Source organism: Cydia pomonella, chromosome 1 (assembly GCF_033807575.1).
Source record: "Cydia pomonella isolate Wapato2018A chromosome 1, ilCydPomo1, whole genome shotgun sequence".
Classification (NCBI taxonomy): Eukaryota; Metazoa; Arthropoda; class Insecta; order Lepidoptera; family Tortricidae; genus Cydia; species Cydia pomonella.
The window spans coordinates 26,976,316-26,990,811 of NC_084703.1; the positions used below are offsets into that span (position 1 = coordinate 26,976,316).

General features: G+C 39.0%; 1 protein-coding gene across 1 annotated transcript in view; it reads right to left on the bottom strand.

Moving 5' to 3' along the window:
* Window positions 1-14,496, bottom strand: part of LOC133518949 (alpha-1,2-mannosyltransferase ALG9) — a 43,003-nt gene that overhangs the window by 21,741 nt on the left and 6,766 nt on the right. The window lies entirely within an intron of this gene.

Sequence of the window (14,496 nt, forward strand, 5' to 3'; positions counted from 1 at the left end):
TCTCGACTTCCTTAGAAAGACATGACCCTTTATAATTACGCATGTGTGGTCTGATGCTGGAGAAATAGTTGCCTTCATTTTTTAACATTATAGTAAATAACTCTGAAACAAAAGATATGCATACGGTGTCCTTAGGTTTAACCACTACTCCACCTTAAAGTATATCCAAATTGCTCGAGGCGGCCACTGTTGTTGGCTTAACCTGCCCTTTCTTTTGAAAAAAAACTACTATAATTTTCAAGACTTTCTATGTGATAGTAGTATATAAATTAATATATTGACATTGAATTTATTATAATATTCCTAAATATAATTTAAAGTGGCCGTACATTATTATTAGTATCTAATTGTGGGTATAGTATGTAAGGTTTATTGACATTAAATTTGTTTATTTATTTGAGTTTTTCTGTTTGTAACATGTATTTTAATTATAAATTAATTTATTAAGGTAAGTACTTATGTTTTTTTAAATGTCGTACGCCGGAAAGGTACATCAATAGCTGCTACATGTTAAACACCCTATCACCTGTAATAAATGTATTTTACACCTACGATGACGAAATAATAAATAAATGTTAATATAGATATCATTATCTCTTATAGGACAAATAATGCCTGTGATTTTGATTAATATCTAAAATAATATTTTTCTATTTGAGAAATGCTAATTTAAAAACCTCACCATAACAAAAACAAAATTAATACAAAAATAAATTCCATGGCCGGGATTCGAACCTAGAACCACTAGCTAGAACTGGTACACTATACCTACGAAACCCGCCAGGCTAAACCGGTTGTCAATTTTAGTTCTGAGATACAAAGAGAGCGCCACTAGTATAAAGGAAGTTTTGAAAGGGACATTTTTTGTATGGAGTTAACGTTCTTCTCCTAGTGAGTATTGTATTCTTTGCCTAAACCTAACTAAAGTTTTCCTACCTGGGGGTCACTGAAGTTGCCTTCAGAATTCGGCGAACTAAATTGACATGAGATTGACAGATAGAATGATACCAGGAATAGCAATGAAAAAATAGTCACAAGTAAGTGTCGATAAAATAATATAGATAAGTAAGATATTGCAATTACCCACGTGATAATTATAAAGGGATTGTGATGATCTAAAAATAAATGAGCGTGGTAGCGATGGCAACACTGACGTATGGCCGCAATTACGATTCGGCACCGTTTTGATGTGAGCGCTCCGGCTGAACCAAATAAATTGTTTTCATTCCAAATCCTCACATACGTAATACGTACCCACCACTAAATAAGAGGACAAGTGATGACGAGGATGGGAGAACTGTAAGTAAAACGAAATATGCCTCAAATTTGAAATAACATGCTTCTTCTTCCTCGCGTTGCCCGGCATTTCGGCAACTAATCCCAAGAATTGGTGTAGGCACTAGTTTTTACGAAAGCGATTGCCATCTGACCTTCCAACCCAAAAGGTAAACTAGAGCTTGTTTGGATTAGTTTCGTTTCCCCAAGATGTTTTCCTTCACCGAAAAGCGACTGGTAAATATCAAATGATATTACGTACGGTCAACCAATTTGATGCCTAGGCCACTATAGAACCATGTCATAATGACTTCTACGACAGTGCTTATTGAGTGATGCATGTCATGTATAGACTAGTTAAAGCGACAATGTTCTATAGTGGCCTCGGATTCAAATTGGTTGACTGTACATAAGTTCCGAATTCGAAATAATATGCGTGCAGAAATAAATAAGCCGCCATGTTTACTTGCAGCGGCGTCTGATGATTGTAAATGGTATCGATATGTTTCTTTTTTAACAAAACAAAGTACAATTCAATCTTGTCTTGAGATAGACAAACGATTGCAGTAAATGCATGTATATATTCAAATCCTTGGTAATATTTTTTTAACAAGTTGACAAAGTGTCTTGGTGCCTGACGAATGATGTCACGACTCGTACGCCCAAGTTGTAAAGCTATAACATCATAAACCCCATAAATCGATGGGGACAAATCGTTGGCAATGAAAAATGTCAACAAGTTGACAAATGTATTGGTGCCTCAAGTATGATGTTAACGGCTCGTACGTCCGAGTTGTAGAGTAATAACATCATACTCGTAAGCTCCATAAAACGATGGAAACAAATCAGTACTAACGAAAGATGTCAACAAGTTGAGACGGCTGGAGCCAAAATATACGGGTTACCAACTCGTACGCCCGAGTAGTAAAACAATAATACCATAAATGCAAAGAGATGAAAATGAATTGTATTGTACTTTATTAGTTGTCCATAAAACCACTGTACCATGAGTAGGTACTTATCAAATAGTAATTTCGTTATGTAAGCTGAAGATGAGATGTTCACTTTTCAGGAAATGCTTGATGAACCAGAGGCACTTGACTGTGATGGAGATTCACACTCCCTGGGGTCTAGATGGGAGAAGTGGAAGAGAGGACTAGAGCTCTACCTTCTTGCTTCTGCAGTAAAGTAACCGATAAAAAAGAGAGCCACATTATTACACACGGGTGGCCCCTAGGCCAATTTATAGGAAATTTATTACAACCTACCTGGTGCAGACGCAGAACCGAATGACAATGAAAGAAAAGAAGTTTACGTTTATACCACCAAACAAAGTTATGTGTATGAAAGTCACATATTTCGGCGGGTTATTCCTACTAGTTACCACCAAGTTGTTGTAGTTACCACTGCTAAAAGGTGGGATTTTTTTTCCTATTAGTTACCACCAAAATGTTGTTAGAGTTCAATACTAATAAAAAATAGAAGTAGATAGTATAAATATAGAGTGCTTTCATAAATAATTATAATAGGGTTTCAGTAAACTGCCTTAAAACTGATAAAAAATATGAAAACCGGTGCAAGTGAAAAAAAAATTAGAGACAAATTAACGTTTGGCTAAAATTATACTTTAAATTAGAATTTATTCCTCCAACAGAATATTACAATTCACTAACATAGAGAAATACAAGCAATCATAATACACATTATTTACATAGTGCACGAATAGCATAACATATATTCTAAAACAAAACAACTTATTTATTTCTGTAAGAAAAAAGTGGGTACGTATACGTACTGTGTGAATTGGCAACTCGTAAGCGAGTAGAGTACAGTGAAATTGACATCGCACGAGCGCGGGCGGACCGGGCTGTCGCGCAGACCGGCGTAACGTGACCGAGACATTAATAAAGAGAGCGCGCTAGAGATACGCATTCATATTGGTTGGTCTGAGCGGTCAACACGTCCACCGAGCTCGCCCAGCAGTTGGCAATAACAGTCCTACAACATGCATGGGTTTGTTTCGTGTTAATTTTTAATCGCTACGGCGTCCTATCCTACGCGCCGATAGCAATACAATGTAGTTTGTTAAAATTCTATTATTGCTTATAATAAATATTTTACTTTGTTTCATTTGTAATTATTACATTATATTAATTATTATATTATAAGTTTTTTTTTCCTTTTTGCCATCAACATCGAGAGCATGAGAGCATTTATCTTATTAATTGTAAATTGAATTAATTGTGACGTTTCTATGAAAACTGGATCTTTTGTCAAGGGCGCTTACGCCACACTACGTAGCGCAGCGTTATATTTATACAGGAGGATCGGTGATAATGGAGTAAGCGCCATCGCCAGTCCCTTTCAATAAATAACGTCACAATTATATGAACGAACAAACGAATCAGTCAAAGGGCGATTTTTATCACTTTAAAGGCAGTTTACTGCAACAGTAATCGACTTATAATTAAACCAATAACGAATTAACTTACAATTAGTTCGACTTTTATTTAATTATTGATTAAAGCATACTATTTTATTAGCATTGAACACTAACCAAATTTTGGTGGTAACTACTGGGAATTTTTTTCCCACCACCACCAACACTTACCACTACCTTACCACTGGTAAGAACTTGATGGTAACTAGTGGGAATAGCCCATTTCGGCTCATAAAGCAAGAAGAAGGGGAAACAATTTAAAAATTCTTGGTAAGACTAAGTAATCAAAGTTCAAAATGCAAATTCAACGGCGACAATAACCTGATCAAATCACCGAAAAGTGTAAATCAGATCAACAGACTACGCTACGGAAGAAAATATGAACACTCGGAGATGCTGTCACAGTGAATAAAATCATAACAGAGACAAACACTAAAAACTGTAGTGCGACAACTCACAGCATTTGAAAAAGTGGCACCCAACAACTCTATACACTAAATTGAAGCCAAGCGCAAAAGATTTCAAAGTAAAAAGTTTAAGCCAACAAAAGAGTCTACCAGATGTGGCAGTAAAAAATATAACGCTGAAAATAAGACTTGCCCAGCCAAAGACCTAGCAAGTTAAGCTACGCCCTGAGAAGGTCTGCAAAAAATCAGAACTACCGGATATGACACAAACGCTAATGTATAAAGTTACTGTATTATAAAGGATGCACATGAGTTTCTGAGCCTAGTCAACCTGTCCCTATGACAAGACGGCAGTTGCCATCACAAGCGTGGGTTGACATAGCAGCAGATTTTTTAGGGCCACTACCAAGTGGAGACTATTTGCTGGTAGTCATTGACTTTTATAGTCGATATAAGGAAATTAAAATCATGAAATCCATAATATCACAAGATACAATTAATTAATTATTCTCAAGACTAGAGGCTCCTGGTAAGCGCTGGTAGCCTAGCAATGAGTTTTTCGGAACTTATGTACGAAAAATCATTTGATATTTAGCAGTCGCTTTTCGGTAAAGGAAAACATCGTGTGGAAACCAGACTAATCTCAACAAGGCCTAGTTTACCCTCTGGGTTGGAAGGTCAGATGGCAGTCGCTTTCGTAAAAACTAGTGCCTACGCCAAATCTTGGGATTAGTTGTCAAGCGGACCCCAGGCTCCTATGAGCCATAGCAAAATGCTGGGACAACGTGAGGAAGTAGAAGAGAGGCTCCTGGTAGAATCATTGCAACATTGTCAAACGTCTTAAGATTAACCAAAGCCTCATGACCAGTTGAAAAGATGACGTGCTGTACTATCTGATTTTACCGAAGAGGAAGCACGTCACGTAGCCCAAGACAGAACGAGATGGCGGCGCATTGTGGACACCCTTTGCCCCACCTAAGGGACATAGGACTTTAAGTCAAGTCAAGTCACTATCTTATGATGTACAACAGTACTCCTCACAATACTATTGGAAAGTTACCTTGTGAACTTTTTTTCAACAGGTTGTTTCGGGAAAAAATGCCTCATCTTTCAGATATTGAGCACATGCAAACTGATCTGGAAATAAGGGACAAGGACACGGAAATTAAGGAGAAAGGAAAATAACAGAAGATCGCAAAAGATAACAAATTAACGCCAAATTTCAATTCTATACCTCATACTGTTACTACGAGGGCGGGATGATAAGTAACTGGCCTTAGCTATTTAAAAAGTTTGAATTTAAAAATAAACTAGCGTAATTTAAGCTTCGTGTCTCTGGCTATCTGTGTTCGAAATTTAAATTTGATGGCTTAAATATTTTATCGATTTTCTGTTATTTGAAAATATATTGTGACGATTGTTTTCAAAATGGATAAAATTGAACAAAGAGCGGTGATAAAGTTTCTTTACATGAAGGGTATGAAGGGGATAGGTATTTATGAAGAGTTAAAGAATGTTTTAGGTGAATGTGCTCTTTCTCACGCCACAGTAAAAAACTGGGTGGCTGAATTTAAACGAGGCCGTACAAGTGTCCAAGATGAAGCCCGCTCTGGACGTCCAAAAAGTGCCACAACTCCGGAAATGGTCTCCAAAGTGCACGATATGGTTTTGGCAGATCGACGATTGAAGTTATCAGAAATAGCTGACACTACAGGGATATCAAAGGAACGGGTACATCATATTCTAAGTGAAGAATTAAATATGAAAAAGTTATCCGCCCGTTGGGTGCCGCGATTGCTTACGCACGATCAAAAAAGAATCCGCGTGCAAAATTCGGAAGAATGTTTGGATCGTTTTCAGAAAAATAAAGCTGATTTTTTGCGTCTATTTGTAACAACAGATGAAACATGGGTTCACCACTACACGCCAGAATCAAAAAATCAATCAAAACAGTGGACTGAATCTGGATGTTCGGGTCCCAAAAAAGCTATGGCTGTAAAGTCGGCTGGAAAAGTTATGGCTTCCGTCTTTTGGGATGCTAGTGGAGTTTTGATGATAGACTACCTTCCCAAAGGTAAAACTATTAATGGGGAATACTATGCTAATCTTTTAGATAAGCTTCATCAATGCATTCATCAAAAACGACCAGGCTTAGCAAAAAAAAAAATCATCTTCCATCAAGACAACGCTAGGGTTCACACATGTGTTAAAGCCATGGCAAAAATCGGCGAATTAAAGTATGATTTGCTGCCCCATCCACCTTATTCGCCTGATCTGGCACCATCCGACTTCCACCTGTTCCCGAAGCTTAAAACTTTTTTGGGTGGACAGAAATTTGCCACTAATGATGCCGTCATAGCCGCTGTGGAGTATTTTGCAGGCCTCGAAAAGAATCATTTTATGGAGGGCATCGCAGCTTTAGAGCGAAGATGGAATAAGTGCATAGAGCTAGGTGGAGACTATGTCGAAAAATAAAATTAGTTTTAACACCGAAATTCAAGTATTTTCTACTTAGGCCAGTTACTTATCATCCCACCCTCGTAGTGCTAATAGAGGCGATATTAATGTACGGAATGATCTAACTGGGCAGGAGTACAATACAAGAGAAACACAGTTCATTTAAAAAAAGTTGAAGGAGAATGGAGAGTATGGGGGAAGGGTAAAGAACAGTCTGAGTCTCTCACTGATGATTCTGATTTTAAATAAATTATTATTACTAGTCGGTATTATAAATGGTGGCTTAAACTTATTATAACTCAAGGGTCTGTGCTATGGTTACACGTTTATTCGTATTGGTAAGACTGAGAAACTGACTGAATTTGTTGCAAGTTAAACATATGCTTGTCATATTAGTCATGATTAACTGATATATGGTCATTATTGATTATTGTGCGCCTATAGGTATTACTAGTATGTAATTGATTAAGGGTCTGATTGTAACTCAAATTAGGATACATTGATATATGTAAATATTAGTACTTTAAATAAATTTCTATGTGATTTTTATAAATGTGTGTACGGCTATTCTGATATGTGTTTGTTCAAGTCTGTGAATTATTTGTATTTCATGTTTTGGCTGTGAAACATATACATGTTCTTGTGAAGATTGTATTTATTTTTTTACTAGTTGTGAAACATGTGTTCTTGTGTGTGTGGCTGTGAAATATTTGATCTTGCGTAGATTGAGTTTCATGGTTAACTGTTACATTAGTGTGTTAAAAAGGAATAGATGTGATGTTATAATAAAAACTTATTACAAAAAAAAGTAAAATGACTTCAAAAAGGTTAAATAAAATATTGTCCTTTTTTAAGTATATTCGTTACCAACTGATATGTTTGAAGTCGGTGCCAAGCCAAATTTAGAAGCATACCATGATGTTGGTGTGATTCGCTAAAGATGTGGTTATATAAGTATGTACAGTCGACGTCAAAGATATATTTACAATTGAAAGTTACAAAAAGATCTTTACATTAAAATAAGTTGCCGTGTAATGGGACAAGTAGTTGTTTACGTGATATATACCAGTTTTATATTTTCACTCAATGTGCCCAAAATATGTTTACACTATTTAATCCATGGCATTTGCCACTTTTTCTGACTTATATTCATTTACATTTCGTTCTGGCCGACCTTTTATTTATGAAACCTCCTTGCCATAATTTTCTTTAGCTTCTTATTTTATTTTTAATAATTCATATTAAGAATATTCCATTCTATTTATGTTATTTCTAGAAGTGTTTTATCTTTTCGAGTGTCACTGATGCATTGCGAGTGGCATTGTAAAGATAAATTACATTAACAATATTAAATAAAATGTTTCGCATAGACGACCATAGAAAGCACAAAATAATTACTATGCGTGAATATGGAGCTACGGTTAATACGGATATATCGGAAGAACTGGGCATTCCCGTAAGTAAACCTTTAAATGACGGAAAGAAATATGGCCTTACGTCATAACGTATTAAATTTTATGAGAAATATTAAACAGTGAATCTCATCACTCTCATCTTGTTTCAGTGACCAACGGTGTATCTGTGGATCAACAAATGGGGCAACAAGGTAACAGTGAAATGTCACTCATCTAAGGGCCGAAATAAAAAAACCTCGGAAGACACTGATAGGGCTTTAATAGAAAGTGTGACGGTCCAGCAATTCATAAGCGTACATACATACATATGCACAACAATTAAATGGTAGTGCTAATACGATCAGAAGACGATTAAAGAGTGCAGGACTTCGTCCTAGAATCCCTGCAAGGAAACCGCAACTAACTGACCACAAAGGCACAAAGGTTTGCGGTTGAATTTTGCCAATAAATATCGACATTTCGACTTTAAAGTCGCGATTTTTATCGACGAAAAGGTCTTCACAACACGCCAAGATGGACGCGTGTCCCTATATCGTGTGGAAAACACGCGTTAAGACGAACAAAATGTCTTGGCTGATAGAAGAAGTGGGCATCTATCAATTGGTTTTTGGGGGTGGATTTCGAGTTCGGGTCCAGGTGAACTTGTGGAAATCACAACACGAATGAATGCCAACAATTACATAGAAATCCTCAGAGATGTCTTACTACCAACAGTTAAAGCTTATTTAAACTTTTACTTCAGTATCTTTGCATTTATTTTGTTGCCAAGGGCGAGTCGGATTCGTCCATTAAAGGTTCCGTACAATTTTCAAAAAATCACGTTTGTTGTACAAATAAACAGCTCGACTTAAATATTTATTTTATTGTTTTATTCTGATTTTAGTATTTGTTATTAAACTTAGCGGCACAGAAATACATCGCCTGAAAGTTTTAAATGCCTAGTTATAACTGTTCGTGAGATGGGTACAGCCTGTGACAGACAGATAGACGAACGGACAGTAGAGGTTTAGTAATTGGGTCTGTTTTAACCTCTAGGTACGGAACCCTATACCCTGATTCACAATTAAATTCCATTAAATCTACCACGAAATGTCACTGTCACAATGACATCTGTCAACGTCAGTATGACGGACCAGATGTCACCAACCTTTTTGGAATAATAAAACATAATTAAACCGTTTTTGTATTGAATACAGAAATTACGTCAAAATATGTGAATTGTGATCGAATCCGGCAAAACGTCCCACTTTGTCGCTTGCCATAAGGACGCCTTGACAGGTTATTCGTATAAAGATACAAGCAAATCCTTCGTCCTTATGGCAAGAGACAAAGTGGGACGTTTTGCCGGTTTCGGTCACGCCATTTTCTATACCTTTAATGACACGCTGCCAACTTCATAAATGTTTTTGTTAAATATGTCGCCTATACTTCCACTCTTAGATGTTTTTTAAGTATATAAGTAAATATTTATTCACTATACGTACAAAATTACACTCAAATGACGATACGTCTTTAAGCAATTATTATAATTTATACAGTACAAGCCTTGCTCAGTTGGGGACTAGAGTAAGTATTTTTAAAGCATGCTGGGTACGGTGGGTCATCTCCATACAATTTATAATTTTAAAATGCCAAATCTCGTAAAATTGTATTGATATGACATCTGTTCTTTTTTGATTACCCTTTTTGTTTGAAAAATACTGTATGTAACAGACGTCAGATGCCGAATGAAGTGATAACTTGACTTGACAAGTGTAATCCCGTAGTTGTCATTTTCGAATTTACGTTTTAAGTTTTAAGGTATAGCAATAATACTAATAATACCCACATATCTTAAGTCGATAATGTTATTGTATTAAAACGGAATACCAAATGTGGTTTAGACCTGAAGTATTACCATTTCAAAACGAACATTTATACCTCAAAATAGTTTTAATTCAATATTAATTAATGGGACTGCTTTTTTAATAAGTCTGATTATTTAAACGAAGCATTTAAATATTAAATTTAAATATACGTGCATTCTTTCGCCAATAATATATTTACTAGTTATGGAACGTTTCATTTTACTGGCAACACAGTGGTAGATTTGATGGAATTTAATTATGAATCAGGGCATAAAAATCAAAAATACTAAAAAGGGTTTAAATACTCGACATAGCATTGACATCATCTAAACGAACGAGACAAACAGACCATTTTACAGTATGGTACTCTTTTCGACGATTGTCATTATTGGAAATTAGAATGCTGCTTTCAATTGTTTGTAGGTATTTATTTAGCAGAAAATATAAAATTGTTTATGTATGGTTGATTGTATATATTAAAATAAAGCTTTACATGCAATTTAATTTGGTACATTAAGAGTAAATATTATTCTGTAACTTGTCATGGAAACGAAGTCAGAAAAAGTGGCAAATTCCATGGATTAAATAGTGTAATCATATTTTGGGCACATTGAGTGAAAATATGAAACTGGTATATATCACGTAAACAAGTACTTGTCACATTACATGGCAACTTATTTTAATGTAAAAATCTTTTTGTAACTTTCAATTGTAAATATATCTTTGACGTCGACTGTACAATACGTTGGATTGCCTAACTACGACAGCAATGAACGTACTTTCTGTTGGTAGGTAGTTACTTAAGATCACACGGTTAAACCTTTTAGCACAGTCCGTACCATGTTTGTCGGTATATTAGTATAAATCCAATGCGTTTATTTGCCGTCGTAATTTTTAAAGACCAATTTTCAAACTGACCATAGCACGTAAGTATGGAATTGAGACTGATTTATTTCCAGTCTGTTATCCAGAGAACTTCATTTCAAAATATAAATCAATTCAAGGACCGTCTACAGGGCTTATACTTTTTACCTTCATGCCAAATTTTACCTAAATCGATTCAGATGATGTTTAGCCGTGAAAAGGTAACAAAGAGACAGATCGAATTTATTCTACGTTTATAATACCTATTACTACAGTTGTCATGTGATTTATAGACAAAGCTGATTATTTTTGACCGGTATTATTACTATTTGGCTTGGCACAGACTTCAAGCATATCAGTTGGTAACGCATATACTTAAAAAAATAGAATATTTTATTTTATCCTTTTTGAAGTCAGTTTACTATTTTTTGTAAAAAGTTTTTATTTTTACATTTTTCGTTTTAAGGCATTGTTGAGAGCTGATGAGTGATGCGTGACGCATGAATGAAAAACACAATAATGTTAACACTTAATTCGTTAACTTAAATAAATAATCAGGATTATCCTCGAGTCCGTATGAGAAATCATTCCTGCCACAACTCTAAATCGAGCCTGCGCCCCGCCCCTGACCCAATCCCTCAATACTCCGATCACTCAACCACACTGAACATCAACCCCTGATCACTGACTGACCTTGACCATGAACCACCAAACCTTCAACCTCTATTCCCCGACCCCTCAACCCCAGACCATTTAACTCCTAATCCTAAGCCCCAATTCCTCAACTTCCAACCCCCGACCACTCATCTCCTACCCCCCGATGCCTCAACTCCCAACCCCTCAGTCCCCGACCTATCAACTCACCGCGCCCTCAACCCCCTTTTTTTTTTTTTTTTGTTGACGCAGGGGTGAATGCCTTTACGCATCATCGCCCCCCGGGCGAGGGAAGCCCATTGGGGGGGCGGTATGTGGGACTCGCTCCTTCCGTAACCCCCTCTGCTATTCAGAGGGGGAGGAGGAGAATACCCACTAACCTCCCCTGCGGCGTTTCCGTCCATGCCGTTAAGGGGGGTGCAGGGGGCTCGCAAGCACGTCACCTCAGCACCCCCCCGGCGGTCCCGACCCGGATGAACCGGGACTTCACACCAGTTTGGGGAGAATCAGCAAACGCATAACTGACTCTCCCCCCTCCCGTGTAGGGCCGTGTTGCGGGTCCCTCACCCGCTGCCCTACTGGGGTATAGCGCGGTTCGCAATGGCGAACCGCCTAGCCCTCCTGCCCGCTCTTTTTCGCCTGATCGGGAGCGCGTTTGGATCCTCTTCGCGCTCCCGCTCCTCGACCTCCTTTTGCGAGACAACCGCGTCACAAAAGGAGGTCACCGCCTCCCAGGATCTCTCGCTGCCCAGCATGGCCGCCACGACACTGTGCAGCGAGAGATCATTGGTCCCGATGGCTACCACCAGCGCACTCCGCTCCACCGCCCAGCGATTGCACACCTGCAGGGTGTGCTGGGCGGTGTCGTCCGTCTCGTCACATTGATGGCAGGATTGGGTAGGCTCACGACCGATCCAGTGCAGGTAGTGACCGAAGCACCCGTGTCCGGTCAGTACCTGCACCAGTCTAAACCCAACCCTGCCGTGCGTCCGGTCAAGCCATCGGTCTAGCGACGGGAGAACTGCCCCTATGGTGTAGGTTCCATAGGGGGAGTTCTCCAGGTCCTCCTTCCACTTTTCACGCAATCTCCTCTGCGCCATTCTGCGTGCCTCCCTCACTTCTTCAGGAGCAGGGAAGTCGCCCGTCTCCCTACTCCTGATTCTCCGTCTGTGCGCATCAGCGAGCACCTCAGCGTCCAGTTCCCAAGGGGAGGTGCCCGCCAATACGCACGCTACCGCCCAACTCACCGTCACATAGGCCCTGCAGACGCGTACAGCTATTACCCGTTGGGGCCTCCGAAGCAGGGCTTTGTTCTCCCCGTTGAGTTTGTCGGCCCAGATCGGGGCCCCATAGAGGGCCATGGATCGGGCTACTCCAGCGTATAGACGTCTGCAGGCATGTGACGGTCCTCCCACGTTGGGCAACAGCCGACCCATCTCCGACGCCGCCGTCACTATTCGGGGAGCAATTTGGCGGAAGTGCTCCCCGAAGTTCCAACATCTGTCCAGCGTGAGGCCGAGGTACTTTATATGGGGCCTCACCTGGACATCCTCGCCGGCTATTCTGAGGGAGGACCCGGCGGGCACCCTCCAACCTCTCCTCGCAAAGACTATTGCATCAGTCTTTGTGAGGGAGACTCTCAGTCCTAGGAGGCGGATCCTATGAATCATGAGGTCCGCCGCCACTTCCGCCCTCCGCATTGCCTCCCCCAGGTCCTTACCCCGCGCCCTCAACCCCCTAACCTCTCTAACCGTGAATAGTCAAGCCCCAAACCCGCTATCTCAGATCCCCGTCTACCTTCACCAACACCGTCTACCTCACACCTCTCACACCTACCCATCACTCCTTATTTCCAACACCACCTACATCAAAAATCAATACACCCAATTATAACAGGTAAGTTCCACATATCGCTCGTGGTCTTCATAATGTATGCATAAATGTATGTCACTTTATTACACATAAACAGGTTGTCATAAAACAGACATTAAAAAAATGTAATCAGTAAGTAGCCTTACCACGACTTTGACAGACATATTCGCTAGCGTAACTTACTTTCTATCCATTTGGCTCGTACTTGCATCATATTGCACAGTGCGAGCGAGATGTATGTATAGAAAGGAAGTTACGATAACGTCAGCTAAGATGTAGAGTCAAACTCGTGGTAAGGCTACCTAGTTGATTACTAAGTTCTATTACTCGATTTGCAACCTCGTATTTCCGTTAAAACAAATGCTACCGAAAAAATAAAAATAAATTACATAATGTGGTGGATTTGTGTGCTACAATTATATACCACACATAACGCTTATCTCGTCGTATCTATAATGAATTGGGGCCTAAAAGAGAATGGTATCGCAGTAATTGCGTTGCATAAATGTGCTACCTAGTTGGTTACTAAGTTCTATTACTCGATTTGCAACCTCTTTACTTGCGTTAAAACAAATGCTACCGAAAAAATAAAAAATGACATAATGTGGTGGATTTGTGAGTTATAATTATATACCATCCATAACGCTTATCTCATCGTATCTATAATGAATTGGGGCCTAAAAGAGAATCGTATCGCAGTAATTGCGTTCCACAAATGTGGGCACCCGCCAAACATGATGAAAAATCAACAAACAATTTGTTTATCGCACAATGAATAGATACAATAGTACTCAAGAGCTTCGATAACCGCAAGAGGTCTGGAAGACCACACACCGTTCGGACCCCAGCTCTAATAAAGGCAGTGAAAGCGAGAATTACAAGAAACCCCGTCCGGAAGCAAACGTTGTTGGTAATACAGATGTCTGTGAAGAGAAGCTCCCTAAAAAAAGTTATCAATGAAGACCTTGGACTACACGCTTACCGCAGACACAAAGGTCATTTGCTTAATGGACGATTAAAGACTATGAGGCTAGAGAGAAGTCGCGTGCTATTGAAGCGGTACGCACAAAATGGCCACCGAAAAATACTATTTACAGAAAAAAAAATACCATTGAAGATTGTTGTAACCGCCAGAATGACAGAGTGTATGCAAAAAAAAGTCAAGAGGCGATTGCGGCTGTTCCGAGAGTGCAACGAGGCCATCATCCCTCTATGTGATGATTTGGCTGGGTGTGTCATACACAGGGCTAACACAGGTTCGTTTC